At 35.3% G+C, this 8,282-nt stretch overlaps 1 non-coding gene across 1 annotated transcript; it reads left to right on the top strand.

Moving 5' to 3' along the window:
* Positions 1-889: 889 nt before the first annotated feature.
* Positions 890-996, top strand: LOC127490392 (U6 spliceosomal RNA). Its single transcript, XR_007918354.3, has one exon. It is a non-coding gene; the product is annotated as a U6 spliceosomal RNA (small nuclear RNA).
* The last annotated feature ends 7,286 nt before the right edge of the window (positions 997-8,282 follow it).

Genomic DNA, 8,282 nt, shown 5'->3' with positions numbered 1-8,282 from the left:
TTGTAGAAGACAAATATAATAAGTAAGAAATCCATACTCCTACTGAATTTCCAGGACCTTTTGGAGATTTGGTGTGTAGGAATATTGTCTTTAATGTGCTTAAATGCAATGAATGTCCCCTTAAGTTTTACATAATAAATGAAACAATTGTATAAATAAGCATTCTATAGCTGAGTTTTTTTGTGTGTGTTAGCTGATCTTTTGAGAGAGTGGGAACAAACTGTATTCCATTTAGCTTATATAAAATATGCAATTCTTTTTATTATTTGAATTATGAAAGTTATTAATGCAAAAGTGAACCTTGAAGTTTTAGTGATCCTGATAATGTTTGAAACATAATTTGGCACTTTTTCAGTGTAATATAATCTAATTATGTGCACTACACTTCAAGGGTTAGATATATTTGCTATATGCACCATATGATACACCCTTACTTATATGATTAGGACTATATTACCCCTTAATTTTTCCAGTATTTCTGGTACCAAATTGACCTCTAGTCAGCACTGTTTTGGATCAGCTTGAGTCTTAATATTTCCAAACTAGAATTAAATTTAAAAACACAAAGTATATAGTTTTCACTTGAGTTCAGTTGCAAAAAGATGGAGTCCAGTAGGAATTTAACTTCATCTGAAGCACAGAATAAATAGGAAAGTGGGAGACATTTTTGACATGATTCAATGTGATTTAAATGCTTCACAATTAAATGATACTGCAGCATAGTATAATAGAAAAATGGCAGCAAAGTGGCGAGACCAAGGCAACTTTGGCTGGCTGACAGGGTCACAGCAGAAGGTCTCTGTCAGTAAGGCTTGAGAAGGACAGCTGAGGTCCTCTTGGTGTTTTTAGGTTTGCTAGGAACTACATTCTGCTTAAGAAAGCTGGAGCTGTGCTCGTTTCAGCAGCACATATACTAAAATTGGAACAATACAGAGAAGATTAGCATGGCCCCTGCGCAAGGATGACACGCAAATTCGTGAAGCATTCCATATTTTTTCAACCTGAGTGTTGATGAGCAACTTGATATGTTATCCCTCTTAGTATTTTTTGTTTGTTTGTTCTACTTAATACTTTGGGTTGAATACTGTAATCAATACACAATTCTTCTTAAGTGCTGAAACTTAACTGAAAATGATCACTGTTAAATATAAGAGTGGGAATAAGAGAGGGAAGAGATGTGCAATTAGGGACATGCTCAAGCTGACTTACCTCAAATGGTAGAGTTAAAAACATACCAGGGGATTCCAATTCAATCCCATCAAGGTGGCATGTACCAATGCCATCTCACTAGTCCCAGTGATCAATTTCAGTTCACAATTGATCATAATGATAGGAATAAGAACCAAAGGGATCACATAAACAAGAATAGTGTCTGCAAATACTAGCTGATAGAATCAAAAAGGGAGAGAATGATCCAACATGGGAAGTGAGATACACAGCAGACCCATAGAATGGCAGATATCCTAAATAGCACTCTGGCCTCAGAATCAGCCCTTAAGGCATGCGGATCTGGCTGAAAAGCCCATGAGAGTATTTCAGGCATGGAAAGCCAAGACACCCTGGGGGGAAAAAAAAAAACTAAATGAAAGATCTCCACAAGTGAGATCCCAGTGGAAAGAACGGGTCATCAAAGAAGGAGGTACCTTTCTCTGAAGGGAGTAAAGAACTTCCACTTTGACCATGGCCTTGTCTAAAAATGATCAGAGTCAGTGAACTCAGGGGGCTTCCATAGCCTTGGCAGCTCATGACAAGAGCCTAGGGTGATTACTGATGCCATAAACAAGAATGTCAATTTGTTAAGTCAACAACAGGAGTCACTGTGCACTTACTTCTCATGTAGGTTCTTTGTCCTTAGTGTGCTGTACATTGAGATTTAATGCTATAACTAGTACTCAAACAGTATTTTTCACTTTATGTTTCTGTGTGGGAGCAAACTGTTGAAATCTTTACTTAATGTATGCTAAACTGATCTTCTGTATATAAAGAGAAACGAAAATGAATCTTGATGTGAATGGAAGGGGAGAGGGAGTAGGAAAGGGGAGGGTTGGGGGTTGGAGGGACGTTATGGGGGGGAAGCCATTGTAATCCATATTCTGTACTTTGGAAATTTATATTCATTAAATAAAAGTTTAAAAAAAAAAAGCTGGAGCTTCCTGATGGTCCCGCTAATGATTGCTGTATTCCTGGTTTTAGGGAAGAACGCTTAGTCTCATAATCCCCAAAATGCCTATCGTTTTGTAGAATTTTAATAAGGAGAATGTTAGTGTAGGAGAAAGGGTTAATGCCTTATACAAGGTTGAGCTATTTGTGGAAAAGAATTAAAAGGCAACAGGCTCCCTGGTATATACTTCCCAGTAAAATAAAGACAAATATTAATAAAACTTTAATTCAATATATGCTACAAATACTACAATGGTTAGGATGTCAAAACTGTACAATAGATCTAAGTGAACCTTTAAATAAGTACAATAAAGAAATTAACAGAAAGAACTGCAAAAGAAGGGATACATTTTAAAAAGGGCCTGCTTTGAACTTGGGGCGTCTAGTAAAGATTAGATTAGGAAGGTAATATTCTAGCTTGTGTAGATAATTTCTGCATAGTTCGACAGCACTCCAGGCCTTAGCTTGTGTGGGCAGCCTGCTATCTCATACCTGTCTGTGATTTTAACCCACGCTCTGAATATGCTCTTAAAAATCATAGAAATTATAATTAGAAAAAAATGGACAACAGACTTGTTATTGTGCGAATAAAGAATCATTATGTGACTTATGATATAAAATAAAGTCTGGTGCTCGAGAACCAGAGCCATGCCATCAGCCTTGCTGTGTGTTTCTCATTTCTTTGAACACCGACACCTCTCACACCTTGGGGCCCCTGGGCTGGCTGGAGCTGGTCTCCGGCAGCAAAGCTCTTTTTAAATTGTTAAGCCTGCCATTGAATAATTAAGTTAATGTGAATATGAGTACTGTACACGCATGGGCAAAAATGCATTGCAGCAGGGAAAGAGTTAAGGTACCTTTTATTTCAAAGCATTTCTAAGGGCTGAAAGAGCCTACTCAACATTCTAGTAATTCCTCAGCACTCCTTTTTCCCTTTTCTTTTATATCTTACCAATAATTGCTTTTCATTGATTTTGCTGGTGCTATTGATCATTGTCAGTTGCTAGTATACATGTGTTGTGGGTCTCTGTGATTAAAGTAAATGTCCAAAGAAGAGTAAATCAGCAGCATTATACAAGAAAATGGAGACTCATGAATAGATGTGTGTGTGTATGTGGAGGCACTTTAAGAGGATCATGGAAAATGTAATTAAAAGATGTTTATTTTGGTGCTGCAAATTTTGAAATCCATTCATAGATTTTTTTGTAGTACAATTTTCCACGAACTTTGTGAAGGACCCACATATGTTTATGTGTGTAAGAATATGAGTTACCCAGATGGTCAAAGGTGGTTGAGGGTGATCAAATGTTACTGTCGCAGATACAGGCAAAGTGAGAAAAGTCAGGATTGCATGAGGTGGGTTAACTGGGGAATTAAAGTGAAAAGAAGTCTAGAGTTTAATGTTGATAAGAACAAAAAAACACAAACACAAACACATGTAGAACAGTGTTATATTTTTATTCATCTTTTTGTTTTTTCATTTTTATTTTAATTTTATTTAATTATAACATATTCAATATATATAGAACATAATGATATTCCCTTTCTCTCTCCCTCCTTTTCATCCTCCTTCTTTCTACCTTTCTTTCTATCTTTTTTTTCTATGTTAGTTTTTGCGATAACATTTTAAATTTACATTGTAGTAAAAAGGCTTAATACTTCACCAAAAAATAAGTTTAAGATGTAAAAAGCAAAAAGACCCCAGTTTAGTGGGAATATATACAACAGCTCTAAACAATAATTGAAAGGAAAAATGACCATTTCACTCATATCCAGTGGGTTTTTGGTTAATTAAATCATTCATAATTTCTTCCAATGAAATAGAACCTATGCCAATGTAGCATCTAAATATTTCCTGTGTGGTTGCAAGATAATAATTCAGTTCATTTAGACTTTAACCCATTTCCTCTCAGCAATCTATACACAGGAATAATTTAATGCACATTGCAATGCAAATAATAATATATTACTTTTTTATACTCTATTAACTATCACAGATCAAGAAAAACATATGGTATTTGTCTTTTGGGCACTGGCTTATTTCACTAAGAATAATGGTTTCCTGTTGTATCCATTTTGCTGTGAAAGATAGGATTTTTTTACAATTAATACTTATTCATATTTTAAAAGGTGTGTTTATTTATTTGAAAGAGAGAGAGTTAGTTTCTGCATCCTCTGATTTACTCTCCACAGACTCCCATGCAGGTGGCAGGGACCCAAGAACTTGGGCTTTCTTCCTGCTGCCTTCCTAGGCACATTAGCAGGGAGCTGGATCAGAAGCAGAGCAACTGGTAGTCTGATTTGGGTTGCCAGCAACCTAAGTGGTGACTTACCCCACTATACCACACACCAGCCCCCAGGACAGTGTTTTAAACATTATTATTATTTATTAGTTTTTAAAATAATTCTAACACCTCAATCGGACACCATGCATTCTCATACAGTTTAAAACCTTCTCAGTCAATTTTTAGATATTTATAAACATCTGAAGAACTTTAGCTAAGATAGAAATGGGTATCACATTGAACTCCATAACTGAAAAATGAAAGACAATTTGGTATTCCCAAAAGAGTATTCCATCTAAGATAGGAAATACTAGCCACACAGATCTTTAAATTCTCCATTTATGAGATTTGGGAAGCTATTTATTCATGGGAAAAATAATTATTTCATCAATAAGGATATGTTGAAATATAGTCAATAAATGATTATGTATTAATGGGAAAATGATCAATGTATTTTGATAAATGTATATACATATTCAAAATATGTGTATATTTATATTGAAAATAAATATTAATTTTGATATTAAAACTGGCAAACCAGTCAGCTAAAATTTATTGTTCATTATTATTTGAGAGGCAGAGAGACAGAAAGAAAGGCAGAGAGTGCTCTCATCTACTGTTTCACTCTCCAAATATCTGCAATGACCACTACCTGGCAGTGAAGACAGAAGCAAGGAACACAATCCAGATATTCCAAGCAGATGGTAGGGACTCAATTGCTTGACCCCCCCACTGCTGCCTCCAAAATATGAAATAACAGGAAGCCAGAGTCAGGAGACAGAGCTGGGAGTTGAACCCAGGTTCCATCCTAAGCCACATCTTAACTGCTCAGCCTAATGACTGCCCATCGCTAAAATTTTAATTACTACTTCATATTAGGATTTCACAGTCTAATGGATACAGAGATGTTCTTTCTAAATGACACTTGCTTTGATTTATGTTTATTCCTTTATCACGACCAACTGACAAAGTCTCCTCTTATGTAATGAATTGGTTGGAGCAAAGTAGCAGCTGGAGATTGAAACTGAACACCGTGGAGCTGGAATTTACATTCTTGATATCATCAGGATCGATCAAGTCATTACGAGTTATCGAGGTACGGGTCACACAAAACTCTTCTCTGGTTTAGAAATCTCCAAACAAGGGCTTGATTTTTGGGTTTGTTAAAACAAAATTATTGATTAGCAATTATAAGACACTGTTTTTAACAAACAATAAGCTATGTATGCAACTTATGTATGCATAATACAGTAGTGTGAAGCAATCTATTATGATAAATTTAGTTATCTTTGGAGGAATTAAGTGAATTAAATGATGTTGACAAATGCCAACTGGTTAGTTTGCTATTTAATATGTTGAAATCTTGTAAATCTCCTGAGTTTGCCTTTACTGTGGTCTCTCCACATGCATATTACATCAGCTGAATGATAAACATAGTAAACTTACATGTCATGTAAACATCTAAAAGAATTCCTCAGATCTATGTGTTTGGAATTTGCTATGAATGTCAGTATAAGGTATTTTTTGATATGATATAAAATATTTTCACAGCACTTCTTAGAAACATAACAGCCTTCAGAGACAGAGAAGATATAGTTAGCAAATTAAAGCAAGGATACAATTGATCTGACCACAAGAAAGCCTGCAGTTCATTGAGCCCAGCCTCTTCTCCGGCAAGCAACAACTTGTTGAAAACAGAATTCAATTCTGCAGACCGAAATTCTTTGGCATATATCATGATAGCTAATAAAATGATATTTTTGAGTTATTCTGAATCCTAACTTCCGGAGTTGAGAGTATACATGAGATTGGCACATTGTATACCAATCTCTCACCCCATCATATACAAACTTTTCACATTGGGAAAAACACAACAATGTGAGTTGATATAAGCTAAGAATGTGCAATCTTTTTATCAGAAAGCTAAAAATTTAATTTGAATTATGTAGAAAACTGAAGCATGCAAAGTCTTCAAAATTAACATTTCTTAGTTTTAAATAGACTGTTAAATTTAAGTGATTTAGTTTAGCTATTTTAAAATCTAACTAAAGAAGCTAAAAGTATATTACTAGCTGTTACAGATAAAAGCTGTGAAGGCTTTAACTAAAAGAGAAAATAAAGGTAAATTGAAAATAATTTATAGATATTATATTCAACTAGACAATAATTGACATCAAAGGAAATTTAGATATGAATTTATTTTATTATTTTCTCTGAATTCTTACCTAGAATTGGTATATATTTTTTTTATTTTTAGAGTATATGTTTCCTGGCATTTTTGTTTCAGTTCATATATCTTCTTAGGGAAAGCTGTATTTTTGAGTGGTAAGTATTATAAGAGGCCAGTGAAATGGCAACTCCATATCTGTTGGACCACAGCATGATCTATTTAGCTATGAAAAACATGTTTAGGGGCAGCACTGTGGTGTAGCTGGTAAAGCCATTGCCTGCAGCGCCGGTGTCCCATAAGGGCAAGATTTGAGTCCCTGCTGTTCCACTTTTTTTCCAGCTCCCTGATAGAAGATCTCTCTCTCTCTCTCTCTCTCTCTCTCTTTCCATGTCTCTCCCTCCCTCTCTCTCTGTAACTCTGCTTTTGGATAAAATAAATGTGGTTTTTTTAAAGCACATTTAAATTCTAGTTACAAATCATTTCTTCTCATGAACAGATGAGGTTTACATAATTTTTCAGGGGTTGCTAAATGAAAGAGTCCACAATCTAGCCTAGAGAAGTTATCAAACCTATGGATATCAAATTTCTACTTCCCAAGGTTTTATAATTATTTAAATAAAGCTTTCCTCTGGGTCACTGAATGGACTTTAAAAAACCTATATATCTATGACATATGTTTAAGGATAGAGTTACTCTTTAATGAATTCTTATGTGGTAGTTAGGTTATAATAGTAACTGTTCTAAATACTTTAGGAATATTCACTCCAGTAATTCTCATAACAGTTCTATGAGACAGATACTATTATTATTTCCATATGTAATAAACTGAAAAATGAAAAAAAAAAAAACTGAAGCCTAGAGAAGTTTAGTAATTTGCCTGAAATTGCATATCTAGTAAATGGCAGAGCTGAATTAGAACCTAAGCAGTCTGGGTGAAGTCAGTGCCATCGTCACTCACTAATCCACCTCATGAATTCATTGGAAAGTTTAAATGGTAAGTCTTGAAGGTCAACAGATATCTTATATCCGTATTAGCTTTCTCTGGCATTTGAAATTATGCTTTCACCACAAGTTTGATGTAAAGCATGGAAAGTGACCAATAGTATCATTTAGCTACCATTTGTGTCATGACCAACTTTGCTCTGAGGAACTGCAGTCCTTGAAGACACTCTACAAACTAAGAATTCTATACTAGTGTGAATAATGTTACAAAATATATTCCACTCCTGGAAACTCATAATGCTAAACTTTTACAGTAAAGAAAACAAACCACTGGAGCAGGCATTCAGTCTCCAGGGTCAGATGCTACTAGGAGTACCCACATGCCCTATTAAAGTGGATGAGAGTCTTAGCTGTGGCTCCAATTGCAAGCTCACATTAACGAACACCTTGGGTGGTAGTAGATGGTGGCTCAAGTAGATGGGGTCCCTGCTTCTCACATGGGATACTTGGATTGAGTTCCCAGCTACTGGTGGCAACCCATCTCCCCTGGCTATGGTGGACATTTCGGTAGTGAACCAGCAGAGGGGAGATCTGTCTGCCTGGTTGTGTCTCTGCCTCTCAAATAAATAAAACAAGTAGAAAGAAAACACTTTCACTTTGCATAACCTGGAGTCCCTCAAGCTTTCCAAGTTGAATATGGAGATATTTAAATTTTTGGAACCAGA

Source organism: Oryctolagus cuniculus, chromosome 2 (assembly GCF_051225735.1).
Source record: "Oryctolagus cuniculus isolate XC-2025 breed Fujian yellow rabbit chromosome 2, ASM5122573v1, whole genome shotgun sequence".
NCBI classification, from domain to species: domain Eukaryota; kingdom Metazoa; phylum Chordata; class Mammalia; order Lagomorpha; family Leporidae; genus Oryctolagus; species Oryctolagus cuniculus.
Note: the sequence above shows the minus strand (reverse complement) of the source record. Positions and strands in the feature narration are given on the sequence as shown.